General features: G+C 43.5%; 1 protein-coding gene across 1 annotated transcript in view; it reads left to right on the top strand.

Annotated features, from left to right (window-relative positions):
- Positions 1-2,230: 2,230 nt before the first annotated feature.
- LOC306713322 (zinc finger MIZ domain-containing protein 1-like) overlaps positions 2,231-24,062 on the top strand; it is a 105,193-nt gene continuing 83,361 nt past the window's right edge. Inside the window, exon 1 of the mRNA XM_079182976.1 lies at positions 2,231-2,295. The gene's annotated coding sequence lies outside the window, so the exon portion shown is untranslated. The remainder of the gene's footprint in view (positions 2,296-24,062) is intronic.

Here is a 24,062-nt window from a genome sequence, read left to right as displayed (position 1 = left end):
ATTGAACTGTTGTAGCTCAGCCCAGGAAAAAGGAAAAGTACTTATTCACATATTTGGTCCAACGTGAGATCCCCTTCAAGAATACCTGTAGCTCTTCCAGCTGAGTGTGACAAGCTCAAGTGGCCTGAGACAAATTGGTGAATGGGAGCTATTTTAAGCGACTTAATGGGCGACAATTTAGGAATTCCTATCAGCGAGAGCAGCCAACGGCTGTATGATCTAAACTTCTCCATCGTCAACGTCATGCTTTCATTGATACAATGTTAACGTTTTTGCCTCATACTCGAAAGATATTCTGGCTATAAAAAGAATAGTTTTTATTGTTAGGAGCCAATTTATTTACAACTTACCTCATGTGTGCGCTGCAGACTCTGCTAAAACTCTGGCTTTAATTGGACTAAATCATTACTGATTTAGGTATAACTTTAGTTTTCTTCTGCTTGCCAGTTTGTCCTTTGTTTTCTACTATATTTTAATAGGAGCACCCTTCTATAGATATAAGCTGTTTATGTTGCACCTTGTAACAATCACCTATTGAACAGGCAGGGCTTTATTGCCTTATTTAATGAACAGCTCAATAAAATCGACGGGGCTTTGGTATCCTGGCCAGAAAAGTTTGCTCCTGCATCCTGATGCAACTACTGTGAATCACAATTATCTAAAATTTTCCAATCTCCGTTAGAGGGAAATGTTCACATTAGCTAATTCAGGGATGGCTTACAAGCCGGGAATGGGCTGAAATCAATGCTCCCTGTCACCTTTTAGCAGGACAAATGGCACCTATTGTTCCAGCATATCCCTCCCCCTAATTTATAGACAGCTGGGGTGGATACTCAGGCCAGAAAGCATGGGGGCTGCGGAAGACCCACCAGCAGAGTGGATCACTGGCATGGTGACTTCTACCATAAGAGTACAAGAGAGACAACTCCGTTCTGACCCTAATCACATCCAAACTTTGAAGAGCCAATCACAGCAGGCACGGGTGTGTGTTTTTAACTTCTGACATGGGGTGCTTCCAAACAGGTCACAGTGGCAGCAGCAGGTCAGTGTGTGCGCGCGTGTGCGTGGACTGGAGTCTGGATGCTGCTTGGCACAGTCATCGCTCCTTGACGTCAGCGCTCAGCCCAGACTGCTGCTGCTGCTGCTGATGCCGCTGCTGCTCTCAAACATGTCTTTGTTATTCAGAGCTTTCCATCAGAGAGCGGCGACCTGCAAAACACGGAGGGTGGCGTCAGTTAGCTCCGAGGAGGATCATGGGACGGCGGCGCGCGCGTGTGTGCATGCCTCAATGCCCACTGGTGTGAGGGCGTGCGCGTGTTTGTTTATGTCTAATAGGCTGTTGTATGCATTACAGTTGATGTTTATTTTGTGATAAAGTATAGTCAAATAAACTGACAGATTGTATAAACGTATTATAATCACGGTGTTCATTGTAATAAAGATCCTCGATGATGATGATAATAATAATAATAATTATTAGAAATTATTGTTTATTGTTGATTACTGTTTTTACATTGTATTATTATGAATATTTCATGATGTTCTATTTCTTATTTTTATTTGAAATGCATTTTTATTAGCAGTAGTAGTATACGCATTTGTATATTATTACGATTTTACTGTATACATTTTTGTGGTATTTTTACTTAATCTTTTTTTATGTATTATTACTGATTATAGGCTGATTATTATATATATATATTGATATTAAGTGGTAAATAGTGGTGTTTTCATATCAATATGAATTTGTTAGAAGCCAATATGATAAATAATTCATTTTAAATTGCAATAAATAACCATTATCTGCAGTTAAATTAATCAATAAAGAGATACTAAATAAAATACCCAGCATGCCTAATTTCCATCTTAATGTGTGAAACTACTTGTCAGTGCTGTGTGTGTGCGCTCATTTAAAAATCCCACCCTCTGAACCCAAATAATGTCCACACAATTCGACACCACACATTGGAAGCGGGTCGCTCCAGCAGATCCAGTGTACCAGATGGCTGCAGAGCTGAGCGACAGTCCGGCTCCGCTCCCGGCTCTCTCCTCACGTCTTCTTCTCCGCGTAAGAAAAAAATCCGCGACACATTTTGTCAGCAGCCACCGAGCATGGGTCCCTTTGGTAATAGAATAGCCGATGTAATTTGACACTTCAACTTACTGCGCTCTCTCCGAGTCTATTCAGTTACTCACCCGCTGACGTTGAGCCCATTCTCAGTGGCCGTGAGGGGGGGAAGATATTTAAAAACAAGAGCCGAAAATTAACGAGGACTTTCTCCGCTTAATAACCCGGTGAGTAACTGCAAACTTAGCGTTGCTTGTTCCCGGTGTCGCGCTGCGAGGCGTTTTGTCTCGGGGAAAAAGGGTTTTGTTTCCACTTTGGCTCAGATTGTTTCTCAACAATAGAGTGACCACTCGAACTGGCACCGAGGAGCACGTCGGAGCCCGTAATAATAAACCGCAGCTTTTTATTTACTATCGGGGCTGCTCCGTGCCGTCGGGATTGAACCGGCGGGCTGTTAAGCAGGTTGTGCATTTCGTTAGTAACAGATGCCGCGTTGATCTCCGAAAGCGTATCGGGGGCTCGGAGGCGACATTGTAGCAGCCTGTATGCGTTTTGCTTGCAGAATGAATCATGCCGTGTGTCTGTGTGCGTGTGCGTGTGCGTGTGTGCCTAAGGTTTAGAGGTAGCTCCTGCTTTTTTTTTACCTTTTGGCTTCTGATGTGCACGAAGCACATGGTTTGTACTAATGTGGGTTTATTGGTGCTGCATGCAGGCTGCAGGATGACTGTGGACAAGACAGCGGGCACTGCAGTTGCGCGGAGTGTTCATTGAACGTCATGTTAAACGTTTATTCCTGAAGTTTGTTAACAGCAGCGCACGTGTGTACTATTAAATATCAGTGTATTGATGTCAGCCTGGAGTTATCTTGCTGCTGTAGCTTCGCAAAGGGGTTTAACAAGTTGACTCTCCAAATTCCTGCTGTGTGAATATGGAACCGGTTGGGATTGAAAAGGGGGGGGGGGGGGGGGGGGCTCTCATGTGGACCTGGGCTCATTTTCACTTACTGTACATCTGTCCAGGAAGCAAAGAGCATGGACAAGTGGAAAAAGTAAGCTACACTCTGCTCCCATGATCTGCCTCCGAGCCGTTGTCAATGAAAAGAGAGGGGAGTGTGTTCATACACATGTATTTCTGCTTGTGGAAATCCCAGTTGGGGGGCATCAAGGAGGCAATCAATTGAAACGCACGTGCAGATGTTTCTCGTCTTATTTGCTGGTGAGATGTCCAGGAGGAGCTCTTCCTGTTTTTGTTATGTTGCAGTGAAAGTTCATTCGCCTCGCGTCTGCTTTTTAGCTGTTGAAGCATCCAAACTCATCCCACTGTTTGGATCCAGCTGCTGAAGGGGGGGGGTCATGTAAAACTTCTGTGGGGACACCAGTTTTGGAGCAGCTTGTTTACATATTTCATGTCAGGGTCTTGCTGGGTTTAATGATCTGACAGGGTTCTCCGCTTAAAACTCTCCGAAACTTGGAAGCTGCCGTCTTTACGCACCTGGTCGTTTGATTGCGCTTTACTCAAACCCCTTCGTGGGCCACCTCTCAATTCATTTACAAGCACTCAATGGCACGTGGGATTCAGCACTGATCTGAGCCCCTGCTTGTGTGTGCCGAAACTTCAAACTTCCAGCGGCTTCTGTCACACATTAGAGTGGTGTCAGACAGAGGAGGAGGTTTGCTGTCCTGTCTCCTCTCTCCCAGTCCCCCCCACCCCCCCACCCCCCACCTCTGTGGGGCCCCCAGGTTGGGCTCCTGAATAACCGTGGGGCAGACCCCACCAGGCTGACCTTCTTCTATTCAAGTTGAGGATGTTGAAACACCAGCCGTCAAACAAAAGACACATTGAAACAGAGATTCTGCAACCCAGCACGTGTGTCTGGGTGCTGAAGTTGACCATTTATTAACCGAGTTTCCTCCTGACCAATGAGAAGCGTCCGCACATAGAGAGGCAGAATAAAACTGTAGCTCTCGTTGAGCTGCCTCTGACACGGAACCAAACTTAAAAATAGAAAACAAAAGCTTCACTTTTTTTGTTTTTAAATCAAATCGAGCAGAGCTTTTTTTTAAAAAAAAACACTGAAGCAGACTTTTTTTTTTTTTAGTTTTGACTGCAGCCAGCCTGAGGTCTGTGTGGCACTGTGGATTGACAATGGCAACACGTTCTCAGTGCAGGGCGGGAGAGGTTTTGCTCTCGCCTTTCCACCCACCCACCCACGCGACGAGGTGAGAGTAAAGGCGGAAGCTGGAAATGGCTGTGCCACATGGGAAATTATTCAACTCTCAGATCAGAGAGGACACACAAGAGGCCTCATTACCTCCAGCAGTATGCCGGCCTGCTTGTGAGTGTCTCAACTAGCCACACTCACCTTCTGAAATATTATCTGTATACTGCATCCGATGCTCCTTTTTGTCTTGAACATATTCCTGAATGTGTGCAGTGTCATTTTACACCCAAGTATTAATGTGATAAATACTGATGTGTAAGATATTTTACTCCAGTTTCTGCTCCGTAGCACCTCTCCCAATGGTTAGCAGCCTTTTACCAACAATACATGCCACAGCAGCTGGTAAACAGGGCCGTTAGACGCTGTATAATGCCATAATGTTATTGATTCTTCTTGGGAATTCCACTTGCGGAGAACAGCTCCTGCATACGGTGTGAGCCCTCTTAAGCACTCCAATGGGGGGAAAAAGGCGAGCGAGTAAGCGGCCGCCTGCTCTTCCTCCGCGGTCAGAGGCTGTGGGAGGTTTGTGTAGGTTTCGCTCAAGGTCCTTTTTGTGTTGTCTTTGCTCGAGAGAATAAACTCCCGGGATGAATCACCGCGCTCGTAAGGCTATTTCCAATGAGTAAGGAGAGAGCAGGGCAAGCGTGGCGCTCGCCGCACAGAAAGTGTGTCAGTGGGCACTTCTAGTAGCTTAATCATGAGGTTTAGTTAGCTGTCAAACAGCACTTTGGTTTTCATAATCCTATAAATAGGTTACTCGTGAGCAATGGCAACACTGTAAAGTGTTGTTTTGATACGGTAATATCTCTGGCAGCGAGATTGTTTTGGAGAACTAGTGGTGGAAACTTACTAATCACATTTGCTTAAGCACAGATTTTGTCCTACTTTATACCGCAACTCCACCACATTTAACATGCAAAACTGATAAAGTATGGAGCTTTGTTATAGATTGAACCAGTGTTTCCCAACCTCTGTGGCTTGTTATCCCTCGTGAAAGAACCAAAGAATCCTGCACACTGTCGATCACTCGTGCAGGTAGAATTACACTGAACATGTTGTCAGTGATGCGGGTAATAGTTATCAACAGTGGGCATGATTTTGGTACTTTCACAGTCCGTCCATAAGACTTTCTGGAGTTTTGTAAAATGATGCAACGTGTACTTGCAGCCGTCACAAGTACACAAGTCATCACAAGTTGGCCATGAGTTTCACCAAAGCGGGATTTCCCCCTCTATCTTCAGATTGTTGCATTTGTCCAATATTTCCCATATTCATGTTGTGACCCCTCAGTATTTATCCAGCCGACCCTTGGAGGGGTCATGACCCCAGCTTTTGATCCCCTGATTTAACAACAACAACTGATTTACTTAACTCCGAGCAGTCACAGCATTCAAATGATGCTCACATGAGTAACTGAAGTAGGATTCACTGCCGACACTTCTGTTATTTTACCTGTGATGTAGTGTTTCGTTTTATTTACTCCGGTAAGGGATCTGAATTCCTCGTCCACCGTTCAGAATAAAACAAAATAAGAATTTCTTCTGCATCACACCACCGAAAAACTTCCCACGTGTTATTCTGCATTCCTCATGTGTGTGTGTGTGCTTGTGTTGATTTGTGACGCTCCGCCTCGGCGACACGGAGCCGCAGCAACATGTGTACTGTGCAAGAAATCCACCGAGGGGTTTTATGATGGAAAGAATGGCCAGACTGTACCTGTCAGCTTGACTGTTGACTGTTAATATGAAGCTTCTATTTTCAAAACACTGCTCAGGGAAAGAGAATCTGTGTGTGTGTGTGTGTGTGTTTGTGCAGGAGGGAGATAGATAGAGAGCGAGGCGAGGGTTGGGAGAGGTGCTGGGAGTGACGCCAGACCACACATCATTTAATCATGTTAGAGTGTGCAACCACTTTGTGCATATTTTCGGTTGCATTGGTGATAGGACTTGTTATTGTACAAACTGTACGCACAGAGAGAGAGAGAGAGGGTTTAACAGGAGGGGTGACGGTTTGATGAACGGAAGAAATATAACCCTAATTTGAGGTTTCGAGATTTATCAGATTGTTGATGAATTTCATCTTTATGACCAAAATATGGCAATAAAAGTCTGTATTTTGTTGCGGCTGCAGCTTGGGAAATGTGTTTGGAAATTTGAAGCAACAACATTTGTAACCACTTAAAAGTTGAGCCCGTGGAAGGATGACCATTGTGCATATTAGCACTGGATTTGAACGTGTCCTTCTGGCTTAATCCCACTGTTGACTCGCCTGCTAAGCACTGAGTGTGTTATTTTTGCTCTTTTTAGGGAGCCCCTCTCTGCATAATCTCACTTAATCTAATCTATCCCCCTTTATAATAGACTGGGAGTGATGTGACTTTATAGAACAAGCTTTAGTGTAGATCCATACCAAACAGACTTGTGTGCCGGCTACTTCCTCGAACCCCTCTGGCAAAGCTCTTGTGAAAATGCAAGTGACCTCTGCGCCCCTTGTTAGTCTGAACAATAGGCCTGCCTCCTCTTACAGCTGCAGCCACGCTGGAGGGGAAGTTAGCCGGAACAAAAAACACACAACTTGTGATTAATGGGTCTAAAAACTGTATTTTTGGCTTGATCCCACGCCTGCTTGGTACACCAGGAAAATTCCCTCTTTATTTAAAATTGTCAATTGTGTGCAGGATTTAGCGCTGCAGCTAAAGTTTCTCCTCTTCATGATGGTCTATAAAATGTCAAAAAAGCCAGTTATGATCGCCCACAAATGTCTCATTTTGTCTGACCAACAGTTCAAAACCCAAATATATTTAGTTTCCTATCATATATGACAAAGAGAAGAATGACATCTTCACGTTTAGGGTGCTTTGTTTGACATTTTTCCTTAAAAAAAAAGAACTAAAAGATGATTTTTTGATCATCACATGCCGATGCATTTTCTGTCACTCGGCTGATGGATTGATTAACGAATCATTGCGGCGGCTCTAGCAGGATTTGTTGTTTGTGTTTGTGGAAGATATGGATGACATGAAGCAATTTGCTGATTCCTCAATTGATCAATTCACACAGTGTCTGTTTCCCGTCTCTAAAATATGAGGATTTGCAGCTTTTCTTGTTTTATTTCACGGCGAATTGAATGTCACTGGAGTGATAGTTGTTGACAAAACAAGTCAATTGAAGACCTCAATGAGGGCTCTGAGACAATGTGAATATTTTAGACTTAACAAATAATGGAGCAAATGTATTGATAGTGTAAATGATCATTCATGTCTTTTGGTTGACATTATTATGTGCTTGCATTGGCTGTCAGGTTTCCTTTAGATCTGCATGACATGGAAGTTAAATAAGAGATGGAAATGCAATTAAAACACACTAATACTTTGGTTGCCATCAGCAGGGTTTTGGTCCTTTAAACAGGCGAGTTAGAGAGCGCCATGATGAACTAGATCCAATCTGTGAGTCTTAACCCACGATGGCTATAATTGGAGCTTTTGAGGCCCCCAGCAGTCGCAGACTCATGCATGTTGAATGTGACATGCTGTGAAAAACATACGCAGATGATGTCACAGCGCAGCGCCACAGTGTTAAGTGTAAATGAAAGGCTCTGAATCATGAATAACATCCGGCTTCTCCGAAAGTCTCAGCTTCTATAAATTAAACAAGGATCCAACCCGGGGACCTTGAAGGGTTGTCAAGTCTTGCAGCATGAGAAAGTGTTGCATGGCAGACATGTTTCCCTCTTCAAATTTCAGACTGAGAAACTAGCAGCTGCTCTGGAAATGTGAAAACGTCTCAAGAGGTGTAATCTCACTATTCAAGAAAAAAAAAAAAAAAGGAGGTGCTGGAAAGACTGGGGGAGCATCACAAAGTCTAGAGCGCGCTCCGGAGGTGGTTGGGTTTTTTTTGGAGGAGAGAGATCCACACCTCTGATGAGTAATGAAGGTGATTCTGAGCAAGTGCTGGAATTACATTCAACAGAGCCCCGCGGGGGGTCCATATCTCATTGTTGTCTGACAGGGAAAATTAACTGGGATTTACTAATAAACAGGATACGTAACGCCCCCCCCCCCCTCACAATTCTCTCTCGCTCTCAAAGAAAAGGTCTGAGGGTAATCTCTTTCCCCAGCAACCCCCCCCCCCACACACACACACACACACTCCCCACTCCACCCCAAAACACAAATGTCAAATGCTTTCAAGTTTGCTATCAAGATGTAAAACACAAGCAGATAAAAATCCCCGACATGTTGCACAGTTTGTCATTCGTCTGTTGCCTAATGCCGACACGCGAGAGGATCCTATTTAAATATTGTTTTGCATTTCACCTGTTTCCCATTTGCATAGTCACTGTGACAAAAAACCTGACATGGCACAAAGTGAAGAGGGCTCCGTAGCTTATTGATCGCACAGGCTACTAAAGGATTCTAAATGACGACGCTCGTCTTTAACAGAAGTGGATTTCTATTTACAGCACTTGAAGACATCGCTAGTTATGATTTTAACAACAACCAAAAAGTAATATATGTGCTTCGCCACATTTGATTGTAGAGCTGCAAGGATTAATCGGTTGGTAATACATTTTTAATTTTGATGATCAATCAATTGGTTTGAGTAATTATTTTTAAGAAGAAAAATCTAAATTCTCTGATTCCATCTTCTTAAATGAGAGTATTTTCTGGTTGTTATACTCTATTACTCTATTATTACAGTTCAATTAATATATTTGAGTTGTGGACAAAAACAACTGACATTTTATAGAACGGCTAACTGATTAATAGATAAAATAATAGACAGATTAATGGACAACGAAAATAGGTTTCAGGGCTCTTCATGAAAAACTGTGCCTAGGTAGAGCTACCACAGAGAAAAGCGCCTTCATTCATTTTGCCGAGTTTCGGTGCCTTCTCTAACAAATATACAAGATACAGACACAAACTCTCTTTATAGCAGCAGCGGTGGCTCAGCAGATAAAGCTTTAGGATTATGTAGTTTGTACAGTAGCTGTGTGAGAATTACAGGACAACAACATCAACTGATTATTTGTTTGGTATAGTTTTGCCCATAAAATGTCAAAAAAATAGAGAGGAATATCCTGCACAAGTTCCCAAACTCCATCGTGACAGCATTTGTTTACCGGGGTTCAGATTTCTTACTTTTCTCACCCTGCTTCAAAGAAAACAGTCCAACCTCTGATGAAGCGCAGACAGCAGTAACACCACACCCACAGCCCGCGTGTCAGCTTACACTGCACCTTCAATCTAACACGGTGTCTGTGTGCGGTCGGTTACCCAGGTGCGATCCATGGATCACAGACCGGAGCTGATACACCGACGTGACAGCTGTGGGCAGTGAAAGAAGACCATGACAGGAGTCTCAGCCCCGGATGGGGTGGAATACATTAACCCTGTAGCATCCGATTGATGTATTTCGGGTCAAAAGGCGCATGGCTTGAAATCATAAGGAAAGCGTTATATTTGTCCTTATTTGTATGCGTTTATGTTTTGTAATATACATTGGTTCATTTGGATGAGAGCACTTTAGCTTCCGTGTTTTAATGGATGCATAATTTGAACCATGCACTTTTGATCTTGCCTCATTAGACCTTTTCTTTAATGTCAAAGCAATGCAAGGTGATTGTGGTCTGTTGTGTGAACACGAACTGCGAGCAGCCTTTCCACAATGTCAACAAACATAGGCATAAAATAGCCCATAGCACACGGGTAACTTGCCAGCTCTATGGCAACGTAATACTTCCTGTTTACATCACTCAAAGCATGACGGGAACTGTAGTGCCAAAGCATACACATAAAACATGGAAACAATAAACAGAAAAAGGCAACAGGAACGCCAAAGCAAATTATAGCGTTGTATTTCTCCATTTACACTATTGACGCTGAACAGCGCTGAGTCAGAGCACTTTGCATCGAGAGTATCTCTGATTAGCCAAATTTATTCTGAACCGTATAATCTATGACACGGCCAGGGTTCAACGAGTTAACGGCTAGGTACTCTGCCGAGTGTGTCTCTGACTGACCCAGGTTCTCAGGATATGAAACGGTGGTGTGTGTATCGGCACAGCGTGTCAAATTATGGCTTGTAGCCACGTGCGATGCCGTCCCAGTGCTGACTTGAAATAACTCTTCTGTAAACACGTCCTGTCTGTTTCCTTATGTTCCCTCGTCCGGTGGCTGGCGGGCCGTCCCCGTCCTCGGCGGCGTCCTTTTCGGTGAAACGAACGGAGACGAAAGATCGTTTCACACACTAATAGTAATCACAGATATCAGAGCAGCTACTGCTGCTGAGGAATAGTAATGAATTGGGAACTGTTGTCTGGACGTAAACACACGGTGAGACACAAGCACATTTCCTCACTCCTATTTATAGGTGCAGATTGCATAACCTCTTTTGGGCATTCTCACTTTCTCAGTATCAAACAGAGAGAAGCTGTAACTGACCGGATTATTTTTACACACGCGCATACTCCTTCTTGGCAAACAGGTGTGGCCCAACGGGTCCCACGGCTTACAAAAATGTTGACGGCGGACGCTATTTTTGACCATCTGCTTTGAGAGGAGGGCATGTTTGAGTCACAGACGATGAGGTGTGAGGCTGCGCCCGCGATGCGCCCTGCGTGTGGAGAGAGGGACGGAGAGAGGGAGAGAGAAGGCTTACCTGAGGGCTCAGCATCCTCCGCGTCACCATGGACGTACAGGGTGCGCCGCTGCTTTCACTAATGGGTGTTACATTAGCATGAAGGGTGATGGAGATGGAGGGGTGTGTGTGTGAGGGGGGAGGGTTTGATCCTCCACATCTTGGACGAAGGACAAGAGAGAAGATATCCTTGTGCTTGACTTATAGTGTAAACATCGTCAGCGAGATGAAATAGTCTGAGGTCGGAAATGTCTCAACAAAAGTGTCAGTGTCTCATTGAACCTCTCTGTCTCCTCTCTCGTGTGTGTGTGTGTGTGTGTGTTTGTTAGGTAGGAATGTGAAACCTAATCTGGGCTGGCCACTGGGGTTGAGCACAGTGGGTTTCTTTTGGAGAATTACTCCCTATGTGTTGCCACTTCTCTCAGTTTACGACTCATTTTTGGGGGGGCAGACAAATCTGGGTGCTTCACCACTTTATAAACTACGGTCATATTGACACTTTTCTTTGCATAATCTTTCCTTTTTTATATCTATCCTTATGATATGACATGATATAATGACATATTTTCAAACTGTTTCTCATACAAATCAACTTGTTTCAAGTATTTCCAAAAAAAAGTTTCTTCAGGGAAAATGTCGAAATATTCCGACTTCACTGACGGATTTGTTTACTGGCTTTAAGTCAGTTACAGGACTCAGATTAATATGATGATTTGATCTGTTTTCTTTTACAAAAAGTAGGGCTGCAACCAATTTTTCTTCATAGATTAATCCATCAATTATTTTTTTATGATTTTCTAACCAACAGTCCAAAACCAAATGCCATGTAATAATTCCCTATCATAGAAGATCAGCACATGTTTACATTTGAGAAGCTGGAACCAGGGATTTTCTTTTACAAAGAGCAACATATGAGAACAACAGTTGCAGATGGATTTCCTGATGATAATCGTTTCAGCCCTATTTGAAAGCACCCATCCTTATAATGTACTCGTCATCAGCTGCAGCTGTTTCTTTAAGAAGCACCACACACTCTGCGGTTTCTCCTGACCTTGGATGTTCGAGGTCAAACGTCTTGGTTTTGGTGCCACGGTTCTCCACGACCTCCTCAAATTCAGAAAAACATACCTGCTATCAAGACCTTGCTAACTCGAGCTCTGATACATTCCCGGATGTTTTGTGGCTCTGTTGTTGTTTTTGTTATTTTGATGGCATCAGCTGGTTTTTTAAGGAGCAAATTGAAAAAGCAAATCACTCGAGGCTGCGTGTCATGAATCGTCTTTGTGTGGCACCGGCAGACACTTCCTGTGGAGGAGGGAGGTGGGGAAGATCATGTGAGCTGTAATTATATTTATGTTGGGTCCCATTCTAGCTGTCACAGTACATTTTGCCTGTCTTGTCATATTGTAAATCATTACAGCGGATTAAATGCTGGTTATGAACTCAAAAGGGCTTCTTTTTTTTTTGGTCTCTGTGATCGCTATATTTTGTTTGTTTTTGACAAGCTAGTTGTGATGATATTAGCCGTTATACAGTGTTTCCTGGATGTTTTCAATACATTTAAATTGGAGGGGGGGGGGGGGGGGGGGGGGGGGGGGAATTGGGTAATGTCACCGACATTTGCTTTGATGAAAAAAAAAAAACTTTCAAAAGACCGGGCAGCCTTCCAAGAGCGGAAGAATGCCTCTGAAAAGCCTCGGTGTTTCGCAAGCCGTCCTCCACTTTTAGTTTTCTTATTTGTCTGGGATCAAAGACGGCGACGAGCAGCGCTGGAAAGTTTTACTCTGTTTTTGGCTTCTTTCAAGCTGGTGCAGTAGAAAGAAAAAAGGCGGCGATTCATCTCAATCAGCTGCTCAATGCTGGAACAGGATAGACTTCTGACGACTGATGAAAGACGCATCCGAGCTTCCGCACGCTTCTCAAACGCTTGAGCTGTCCAAACTCGGATGGAGATTGACTGTACACTTGCTTGCAGCAGCTGATATTGTTCCCAAATATCCCAACGATTAGTTCCTCGTTCATTAGTGAGCGGCACGAATCGTTACTCCCAAATCACTAAAACGAAGAGTTCAGAATGAACTTTTCCTGCCGCTCTGACACAACAACACTTTTGTCGGGCCTCATTTTAATCGCCTAAATCAACTTGCGAGTTGTCATACATGTGTTCTGCCACCTCGGGGCACGAAGACTGGGTGCATGTCTGAGCAGTTGCCTCATTTGTCTACAAAATTGCTTGTTTGGAGAAGCCCCGAATGTTGCATCCCTGGATTTGTATGCGGATCACATCAACGCAAATAAAGCCTCAAAGAATTTCCCTAATGTTCACTGCAGCAAAATCACATTTCAGCCTTATTCATGCTACTGTCTATACCTGAAGACATCATTTCATCCTTAAGCTGTTATAGACGCTCTAACTTGCTATATATATATATATATATATAATGGAGTTCAGTGTTCCAGGAGTTCTAAGAGGAAAAGTATGAATTATTTGTGTCATTACTTTTGCTGCTGATAGGAAATGCTTTGCATAATAAACAGTCAAGACAACAAGTACAAATTTAATGAGCAATGAATAGGTTATGATGACTTTAAAAAACACACACTATTCTCTTTGGAATGACCGTCAACCATCAATTTCCGTCGTGTCATTGTTCAGCTATACTGAGTATTTGTTTTCATTAATCTTCCCAGTTTTTTATTGTCATGTTAATTTGCAAGAGTCTCTCTACAGTCTGAAATCTTAAGAACAATGAGGATGAAAGCCAAGAAGGCGATGCTCATATCAGCGGAGTTGGATATCGGAGAGGAGAAGTCTTCACTGTGCTAAACCTCCAAAAGCTTCTCTCTTTTTTTTAAGAAAATATTTAGCTCCTGTCAGTTAAAATCAAAAAAGTTTCTGACTTTCTCTTAAGCTCAGAGAGGGAGGGGGGAGAACTGCTTCACGGGTGAAAGCCCTCGCGCATGAATATTTAATGGTTGCATTTTAACCAGAGTCATAAAATCCAAGAGGATGTGGCTGAAAAGAGAGCAGTGAGGAGTGTGCAAAGTAGGCTACATTGTTTCTTTATAGTCTGAGCTGAATGCCCGAAAGTCATGTAGCTCTTTTCTGGCTGCACAGTGAAGCAAATATGTGGATTGTGTCGGGCTAATTTAAAGCCCGGGCCACATTGAGAGATGTGTTGCAGCCTGTTTTTGCACGGTAAGCAGCTTGTTTTACAGCAAGCTGACGAAGTCTTGGACCTTAAGGGGCTAAATTGAAAATGTTTCATTTTGACACTCAGTGCACTCAGGAAAATGGATTTGATACGCTTAATCCATTTGGCCAGTTGACCAGATTCAGAGGCAACATCTATTCAAAACACATCAATTTTAGCTTAACGGAGTTTGAGCCCCTCCCAAAAGAAACTATTATACGTGTGTATATTTAATCTCCAACCTCTCCTTCTTCTTCTTCTTCCAGTCTTGTCATGCATTTTTTAAATTCTGTTCAGCCTTCCGCTGAGCCAGACACGCAGCAGACAGACAGTGAGCTGATTGTTAAGTTTGATAAAGCTCTGTATTTTGTGCGTATAGCCGGGTTATTTTCGTGTGTGTAAGCTTTACTTCACTGAGGTAATCATGTGTCATCCAATATTGAATCTAGTGAAATGGACTCATAAATTGCAATCACTTAACCCAGCCCAACTATTACGTTCAATATTGCTTCGTGCAAAAGGTCAGCCGGCAGTGGATCAGGTTCCAGCAACCCAGATAATTCAGCTGCCTTTTATGAGTCTTTTTAAGCTCCGGAAAAATCAGCTGCCAGGCAATCTGACTGTACAGTACTTAACAGCAGCGGCACCGGATACGCAGCGGCTACTGTTTATGTTTTCAATCCTTAGATATCCTTAATGCAGTGTTAAAAGTGTGTGTGGTTGGCAGCTCGCAGATAAACCACAGTGGATGCCCTTAAGGGAAACAAAATACAAGGCTTTCCCCCACTGAAAGGTCCAAAGTGCAGTTGTCCACTCTGCACGGCAACAATGGAGCGGTTGTGCAAGCGCAGCCATCAGCGGCGCTGGCAAGCCTGGCAAACCAGCTTATCAGGAGGCAGGGTGCACTGAGCAGTGGGTGGGGCTGGTGGTAAGTGGAGGTTAGAGTGCGTGTGTGTGTGTGTGTGTGTGGCTTTGTGTGGTGTTGAGTGGTGCACAACTCAGTTCATTTTGAATCTGTGTTCTTGCTAAGGCTGCAGAGACACAGCTGGGTGGTGCTCTCCGCATGACCCCTTTGTGTTTACATTTCATTGACAGCTCAGATTGTTGTGAATATATGGGTTTGCACGTGTGTGTGTGTTTAAGTACGGGGTCATATATGAGCTGCTAACAACCCTATTAAGGGAATATTAATATCACAATGATACAAAATAATGTTTGTAATTTCATTTGTGTATTTGGTGCTTTTCTTAGTTTCACTTGATGTATGTCTTTGAAAACGTCACCCTGGTCTAAAAGGAATTGTGATTTCTTATATTCTATAAGCCAAACCATTAATCAATGAATCAAGAAAATATATGTCGCAAAAATACGTGATTATTATTTTTTTGTGGAGGCAGAATTTCGGGGAAATGTACATTTAATAAAATTGTGCCTTCCAATAAATCGTTGGCAGACACCTGTATCTGTTCAGGAATCTAAATATTTTCATTACTGCTCAGGTAGTCTGTGAGAAATAGAGGGTCATTTGTTCACAAAAGTGGAAAAGCCTGCCGCTAAATATCAGTGTCAATATTAACCTTACTTTTCTTGTCACAGTAATACGTTTTACTACTGTCTGCCTTGTTTGTGTGAAAACTGCAAAACCAAATGAATCCCCGCTCGTCTCCCAGACTCTGATTTTTAAGCAGCGCAGTTTGTTGGTGGCAGATATGTTTCTTTTCTCTGAGCGGCTTTGAGGTGTTGGAGGAATGCGTTGTGTGCTCAGAGAGTTTACTCACTTGCAAGATAGTCTGTAGTGCTTTCACTGCATTTCCTTTGGGACACAACACTTGGAGGAAGAAAAAAAAAAAAAGGAAGTCTCAAGGTGCCTGTGTTAGGCTTTAGATGTGACTCTGGGTTGGTAAATATTTAGAGAGCAAACATTTTGACACCAGCAGGTATTATAGCTGAGGGAAACATGTTTTTTTTTTTTCTAAGAATGTAAATGTCAGCATATTGCAAGGCATAATGCTACATATTTTCATTTTAATGCCAGCCTAAAAAAAACACCCAGCAGTTTAGCAACTCAAATCCGACAGAGGAAAGCAGAGTCCGGCTTATTTGGATGTAGCTCGCCCACTGAAACTCATTCTCCTCGTTCAAAAAACCCACCCAATTCATCAGCAGGGATTGTTTCCGCCCACAAACAACCAACAGATTTGTTCCGCTGCTTCACCTTGTTGGCTTTGTAGAGGTAAGGTGCCAAAGGTGGGTGTTAAACATGTCAAGCACTATCTCCCTTATTTACTTGGTCACTGAATATTCATGGCCCCCGATACTGGTGTCAGCCTTCAGCCGGCCGTGCAGAGAACCGGCAGCAGCCTCCACAGTCATCAAACAAGCCTGATCTGTCAACATGCAGCTCCTTCCACCCCCCCCCCCCCCAAAAAAAAATATCCTCCTTCGCGTCACATTTTTCGTTTGTTTTCTAATAAGGCGGTGATTTTGCCCCGAAGCTGACAATCGTTTCCTGTTCCAATTTGCGTGGCATGCAAGGGAAGCCATGCTGATTCTCGCTCTGAGGCGCCCGGGGACGAGTCAGTGACGGCACCCCTGCGAAGAAGGAAAAAGGAAGGCGGAGGGAGGGAGCGCGGGTATAACCCCCGTGTTCTGCAGTCATGCCCATTTACTCCCCCTGACACCTCCGAGGACACGCTCTGACCTCTGCAGGGATCTCGCTCCCTCTTTACTCTCACCCATGCGTTTCCTCTCTGCTCCGAGGAAACCGCACCAAATTCCTCGTGCATTACAAGAGCTTTCGGGAGGCCCTCGTCGCCGCTCGCCCTCGTCTAGACTGCCGCGCGACTGTTGTTTGGCAGCGCGGCCCGAGCTGCGGTGTGGGGTCAGACTCACTTAGCATGACTGCGGAGAAATGCAGTGGTTGTCTCATTAAATATATGTTTCCGGTGTTAACATGAAAAGCTCAAGCTCTTTGTTGTTCCTCGCCTCAGATGAGAGACAGCCTCTGCAGGCCGTGCTCTTTCAGAGTGTGACACTGTCAGCATGGGTAATGCTGCGGATTAATAATTCGCAGGGTGTTGCAATGAGATTTTTGGCAATGATGAAAGACGAATCAAGGTCCTGTTAGAATGCTCCATTACAAAGCTATTAGTGCTGCATTCAAAACGGCACTTAAGCGCAGTGGTGGAATGTAACTAAGTACATTTGCTCTCTGAGATACTTGTACTTAATGCTTTCTTTTCATGCCCCTTTATATGTATTTACTAGTTAATTTACAAATTATGTTAAGTAAAATATCCAACATTATACACTGTCGGGACATTTTTGATGCAAAGATGACAATATAAGCAATATGAAGGAGTCACTTTAGGCACAATATTTGGAAGATTGACAAACCAAATAATTAATAAAAAGATGAATAAGAATCGGCTACCAATACCAATGTGTCATGCATCAATGTGTAACCAAAATGGTGCTTACACATTGATGCATGATACAGTACAACAGTCACATTTAAGTACCTTTTTCTAAAGTTAGTTTACCCTATAACAATGCATCATATTTTAAACATGATTATATAACATTCAACATTACGTAAACTACACATTTAATACGGGATTAGAAACTGTAGCCTTGACTTGAGTAAAAACTACAATACATCCCTCTGGAATGTAGTGGATTAAAAGGATCAAAAAGCATTATCATGGAAATACTCAAGTAAAGTACATCAAAACTGTACTTGACTTCAGTATGCTTGAATTGATGTACATAGTTACTCTCCGGCACTGGCTCTGTGAGAAGAGGAGCAGAGAACTCCTGCGTGCAGGCTCTAAGTCTTGATACATGAGTGTTTGGCCGTAGCAGAGGGAATTTCATCTCCTGTCATCTCCTCGTTGATTAGTATTGATTTGTTGGGCTGAATTGGCCTCTTCAATGGAAGTTGGATCAAATAATCCCTCATTCTCGTTTCCCAAATCCACCGTGAGGGCTGGAGAACGATTGCATCAGTGGCCTTCAGAGCGTGCGGCAGCAAGCCGAAACATTTCCTGCGGGGGTCCCAAAAAGACGGGTTTACTAGCCTCCGTGTTTTACCTCTTAATGAGACTAGGGGAAAGTTGACCTACCGAGTAATTGTGACAAACATAGCCGAGGGCTAGCTGAGTGTTGCCCTGCCCCCTTTTCACTGTGGTGGTTTAAAAAAAACTCACTGCACCTGCGGTTTGTATAGACATGAATCTTTTCCCAGACAAAACGAGGAATTCACTGCAGCTTGGAAGGATCCCCCTGCGGTGCACGGATGACACGGTCCGCTGTGTTGCTGCTGCCGCCACCGCCGATGCTGGTTGGCTTTGGATGGGGGCAGCTTGAGTGTGATGATGAAATGGAAAAGTTCCAGCGCAGTGAACACTTGCACGCAGAAGGTAATTGGAGATTGCCACCAAAGAACTGCTTCCAATTCGACTCCACAGATAGACAGACCGCAAAGTTTGATTATGTTTGCTGTTAACCAAACGCCGGCTGTAGTCGAGCGAAATGGGATCCTGCTCAGACGGGGCGCGAGATGGGTAAGGCGAGAAAGCAGCAGCTTGGGCTGTTTTATTATAAAAGTCGCATCAACATTATTATTTCCATCTGATTCAATCTCAAGTTTTCACTGTTGAGGTGTTTTCAGAACACAGGGGCATGCACAGGAGCCAGCACAAATGGGTTCTGGCATCCTATTCTTAATTTATGAGACCTGAGTGTTGTGTATTAAGTGATTGACAGGTTACGGATTGCCTTGGATCTCCACATTAGTGGAGCGCTGTTGATCTCTTTTGAGAGCAGGTGTTTGAGGCTCATGTCAGACTCGTTTAATTAAGGAAAGACTGCAGATCGGTGGTTCTTTAGCCTCTTCAAGCCTGATTTGACACTGGAAGGATCGGAGTGTGTTCAATGGAAAAGCAGATGAATGATTGATAAGAGAAGCAAAGCTGCTTCAAGTCCTGCTCCGAGGACATTAATAATGAAGGACACTTTGAGCGCCTCGGATTTCATCACCTCCTTGATTTAGCACCACCATTTTTGTTTGTATTTTGTTATTTTATTGTATTTTTTATTTTATTTTTATCAGTTGGTATTTAAACATTTTATTATTCTTTATTATTTCTACTTTATCAACACTTTCTTTTTTTATTTTGAAAATGCATGTTTTTATGTGTTATTTTTATGTAAGTTTTATGAGTTGTACTCAATCTGCGCCAGGGAAGGGAGCTCAATGGGTCCCAGGTAATTTGAGTTTAAGACCCATAAATTACATCATCAGTGTGCTTCCATCCACCTGTTTTCATGCACATTTCAACTTGTGCAAGTTTCCATCCACTCCAAGGTATAACGCACCTTTATCCACATCATCTTTTTGCCAATTTTCTGGCAAGTTTTTTTAAGTTTGCACTAGATTTGGATGGAAACTATTAATACCTTCAGGTTAAGATTTATTTAGCTTATGCTCAATTGTTCTGCACTGACTGGCTCATTTTGCTCCACAAGCTTGTGCTCAAAGTTTGACTGTTCACTTTTGAGTTATGAATGCCAGAGGTGCCAAAACACATAAAAGATGTTGGAAGAGGAAAAGGGAAGAGGAGGATATGTTTTTGGCAGTGTTGCTGCTCTGTGAAGCTGCCTCTCCTGTCTGCAGTGTAGATCCTGCTGCTCTGTATGTGTCTGTCAGGCTCCATGTCATCCTGCCATTGTTTAGGCCAGAAATCAGCACAGACTTCCATTGTTCTACGCACAAATCTGCAGCTACAGGCTGTTCAGCCCAGTATCTCTGCACTCTGTCATGTTTGTAAAATAGAGTGTCATCTCAGCTATGATAAGAGGTCGTCACGGGTTCTGCTCCCTCTACTGTCTCTTTGTGGTTTGGAAGTTACAACGGCACTGAATCCTTCAAAGCCTTGTTGGTTAACACTTAGTGCCATTGTGGCAAAAGATAATAAAAAATGACGGGCATTGCTGCGGAGTTGATGCATAATCGTCTCCTCTTCCTCCAGAATTCCTAACCGGCTCCTGACAGTAAAGGAAGACATGCCTCAAAGTGGATCAAAGTAATCCCTCCCTCCCTCTGTCTGAACAAGGCAACATGTTGACATGGTCCCGGTCACTGGCTCGGTCATTTGTGGAGGAGAGCGACTGAGGATTCCCCGGCTCGTGGGAAAGCGCTCTGGCTGAAAAGACGACTTGACATTTGTTTTCCAAACCGTGTTTGTGTGTCTTCATGTTAAGGGGCAGCGAGGACCTTTGAGTGTTCAGTGGCTTTTCTGTTGTACACCGGTGTTGATAAAGGCTGACTCTTATGTGAGCTGGTTTTATGTGCTCCTTTCATGTGTTTTTTTTTATTTGTATTTCTTTATTTTGAGGTACCTAACTTAACACCTTCACTTTGCCGCCCCCTTTCTTCAGCCCTGCCAGGCTATGTGTGGCATTCAATGGCAACGCAGCACGGCTCCTTAACAGGCAACAGCAAGTAACCTTTAGTTCACAGGGGAAAAATCTTTTTCTCAGTAAGACATTCACTCTTATGCCACGTGCGCTTCTTTGCCCTGACAATGTTCCCTCTCACACCAAAGTCATGAAGCGCCCTCGCATTGAGCAACATGATTGGTCGGGTTTGCATTAAATCCTGCAGAGCTGTGCTTGATGCTGCTAACTCTACAAGAAGAAAATACTCTACTGAAGTGAAAGTCTGATAATTTTCTCCAAATAGCAGATAATGTTATGTGACTGGCAGTTGGAGCACTTCCAAGGCTTGGATGGGCATAAAACCTCCCCAGTTAAATCATCAGTACAAAGGACGAGAAAACATCTGGTTCTCTGACAAAAAGTCAAAAGTTCAAGCCTGTGTTCATAAGGAAACTGAAGGAAGATCCTTGAATAGTTTTGATGTTGATAGGGAAAATGCATTAGCAAACAGTTTATTTACACGTCCAGCAGATACCGAGCAACACTTAGCATTCATTTCATTTCATTTATAGCAATCAACGAATATAAGTCCAATGTTCTTTCTCCTTTTGGCTCTCTTATGGTCTCCACCAACTCCTGAGGGAAATATGAGGCTAATTAGCTGCTAAATGCTCCACTATGTTCACAAGATAATCAATGACTGTGTGAGCCTTTTGGTGCTCGACAGGTAGCACGCAGTCGGTTTATCAGAGCTGTTTTGTTGAATACAAGTTGCCTGAGAGTGGTGAGACCAAAACAAAATCAGGAAAGTGATGAGCTAAAAGAAGCTAAAACACTCTGCACAACAAATGACGCCCTCCATATTACATGCAGCGTAGTCATTTTCCATTGCTAATGCAAAAATATTGATTTGGGTAGCTTAAAATTGGCAAACGGGATGCACCAATATTATTTTTTCAGTCTCAATGCCGATATCCATTGCTAGATCCGATACCAGTGCTTGATTAATAAGCTGTATGCCTCGCCGTGTGGAAGTGGCCATCATTATTTTATTTGCAAAGCAACATAGTGCTTCACTTAAACATTGTTTTCTGAACTTATTTAGGCATAAAGTAACTAGAACCTGTTGGCATAGCAAGAGTGAAATTGCTCCAAACAACTGAAATGTCGTTAGCTACCTCAGCTATGAGGACTACTGGCAAGCTGCTGAGGCATTGAGTAGTATGCGCACGTGTAATCAGCTGTAAGCAAAGAATTGGGTCGATACCCTTTCCAGCTATTTGAGTCCGTAACGGCCAGATATCCGATATCACTATCAAATTGATGAATCCCTATGATTGACATCCGTTGGCCGTGCATCTTGTTTCAGTCCTGGCTAGTATAGAAAATGAGTCATGACATACTGTACGCTGTGTGTTAGTGGTATCTGGCTTATGCGTTTATTTTGGGTCTTTTACATCCTCGTAATTCAAGATAACTGCTTCGAACAGCTTGAATGTGATCACCATCTGATTGAATTCTTAATTTGTCTTTGATTGATGCCTAGTGCGTAAGAACATATGGCTCTGGTGTCTGTAATGACCTGCCGGGTTCTGATGTTTTGCTCCAATAAGCCACCAGACATTTTTCAGCCCGGCGTTGCCTTTGCTGTGACACGTGAAGAGGCCGCAGATGAGAGAATCACCTGTCTGTGGTGAGCCCCGAGAAGCAAAGCCCATCTCCTCTAAAGGCGCGCTGTCACCGCGGCTATTAAGACTAATAGTGGCAGCCTGTGATAAGCACAGTTAGCTGAATTCATGACCCGAGCGGCTGCAGCGGCGAGATCATTTCCACTTGTGTGTTTTTCTGCTGATGCGTTTAATTTTTTTCCTGTCCGGTGCTGTGACACAAGAGGGAAACCAGAGAGTGCCAGAAAGAGAAAGGGAAATAGAAAGGGGAGTGATTGAGCCTTGGGTGAAATATTGATCCAGGGTGGAAGCACGGCAACAACAGAAGTACATTATAATCTCTCGTAGGATACAGATAAAGTCCTTTCTGTGTTGTTGATGCCATAAGTCTCAAATCCATCCCATTTTGTTTTATCACTGATAGTGTCTTCTCTGAGGCCTGATAGCCCTGTTCAAGGTATATTACATGAACAATGTCCTGGTTGGATGATTCACAGACTTTGCTCTGAACATGTTTCCCCGGAGCTACTGAAGAAATAGTTCCCATTGAACCTTTTTAACCAAATATTTCAGGGAGCTGAGAAGCTTCAAGAACAAAACCCTTTCACTCCTTTCCGTCAGCGTCTCAATAACCAATGACGATTAGGAAATTAGTCCAGATTTTAAAATGTGGCTTTGCTCGAGAGCCATTTCCTCACATGATCAGTGCACAACTGCGATGTTTGATTGGATGTTGTAATGGAGATGTGGAGAGAGATTAAAAAAGGCCAGTCTTGCTGTCTCAAAGTAGCAACGATCTGCTGGAGCGCAGGGCTATTTATTTCTGCTTTAGCACACGCTTAAGCTGTTTTATTTCATTCGCTCATCCCCCCCAAAACGTTCATGAGTTCCTAGAAAGGTTTATGCGGTGGTAAAAATAAAAAAAGCCTCTTTTTCTTTTCTTTTTTTTCTCTATAATTTGGGTGAACTGGCCCTTTAAGGCAACATGATTGACTGTATGAGGTGTTCGGTAGCTTTGCTTCCACCACATTTACTCGACCTCCCGGTAAAAGAAACAGCTAGATATGTGTGGAGCATCAGATGCTTGCTCCCCCTTTCCTCCCCCCCCCTTTCCCCCTCTCTCTCTCTGCCACCACATGGCCGGTATTAGCCGATTTCCTAGAGATCACTGGAGGATGCCGTCGGAGCACTTGTGCTCCTCCTTTTCTCCCCCTCGTTCTCTCTGCGTAGAGTGGCCCGCTTAATGCATTGTAATGGTTGACCATTATTTACGCAGGGGATAAACAAAGAGAAGCGAGGAATTGATGGAGTAATCCACTCTCGTAGTCATTAGGCATTGAGATGGAGGAGCTGGTGGGAGCAGCCTCCTCCTTGTGCCTCTCGAGTCGAGCAGCTAATGGAAATGGGACTCATTAAGACACCTTATACTCCGACGCACCCAAGATCATGAGCAATTGCTAATTGATTGTCGTTAGCGCTCTCGCAATGAGACGCTCTGCCTGTTTTCTCATTTGTTATGAACGGCTTTGTTTTCTTCCCCCGTCTCCTTCACTTCATTATTGATGTTGCTGTTTTTCTTTCTCCTTCTCTTTCTCTTCTCCCTCTCGTCCTCTGCAACGGCGTCATCCTAACACTGTCGTACCTGGTTTATCTGCAGCAATCACAATCCTGAGGAATACCACACGGACAGCTCTGTGCAGAATCCGAAGTGTTTCCTATAATTAGAAGGTAGCAATGTTTTAGAAAATCAATACCCTAGACCCGCTAATGACTCTATGTGCGTGATACACACATGCCATGGGCTATAGTGTAAAAGGGCGGATGTAGAAA

The sequence above is a fragment of the Pholis gunnellus genome, assembly GCF_910591455.1.
Source record: "Pholis gunnellus genome assembly, chromosome: 21".
Taxonomy (NCBI): Eukaryota; Metazoa; Chordata; class Actinopteri; order Perciformes; family Pholidae; genus Pholis; species Pholis gunnellus.
This window is presented reverse-complemented; position numbering and strand designations above follow the sequence as displayed.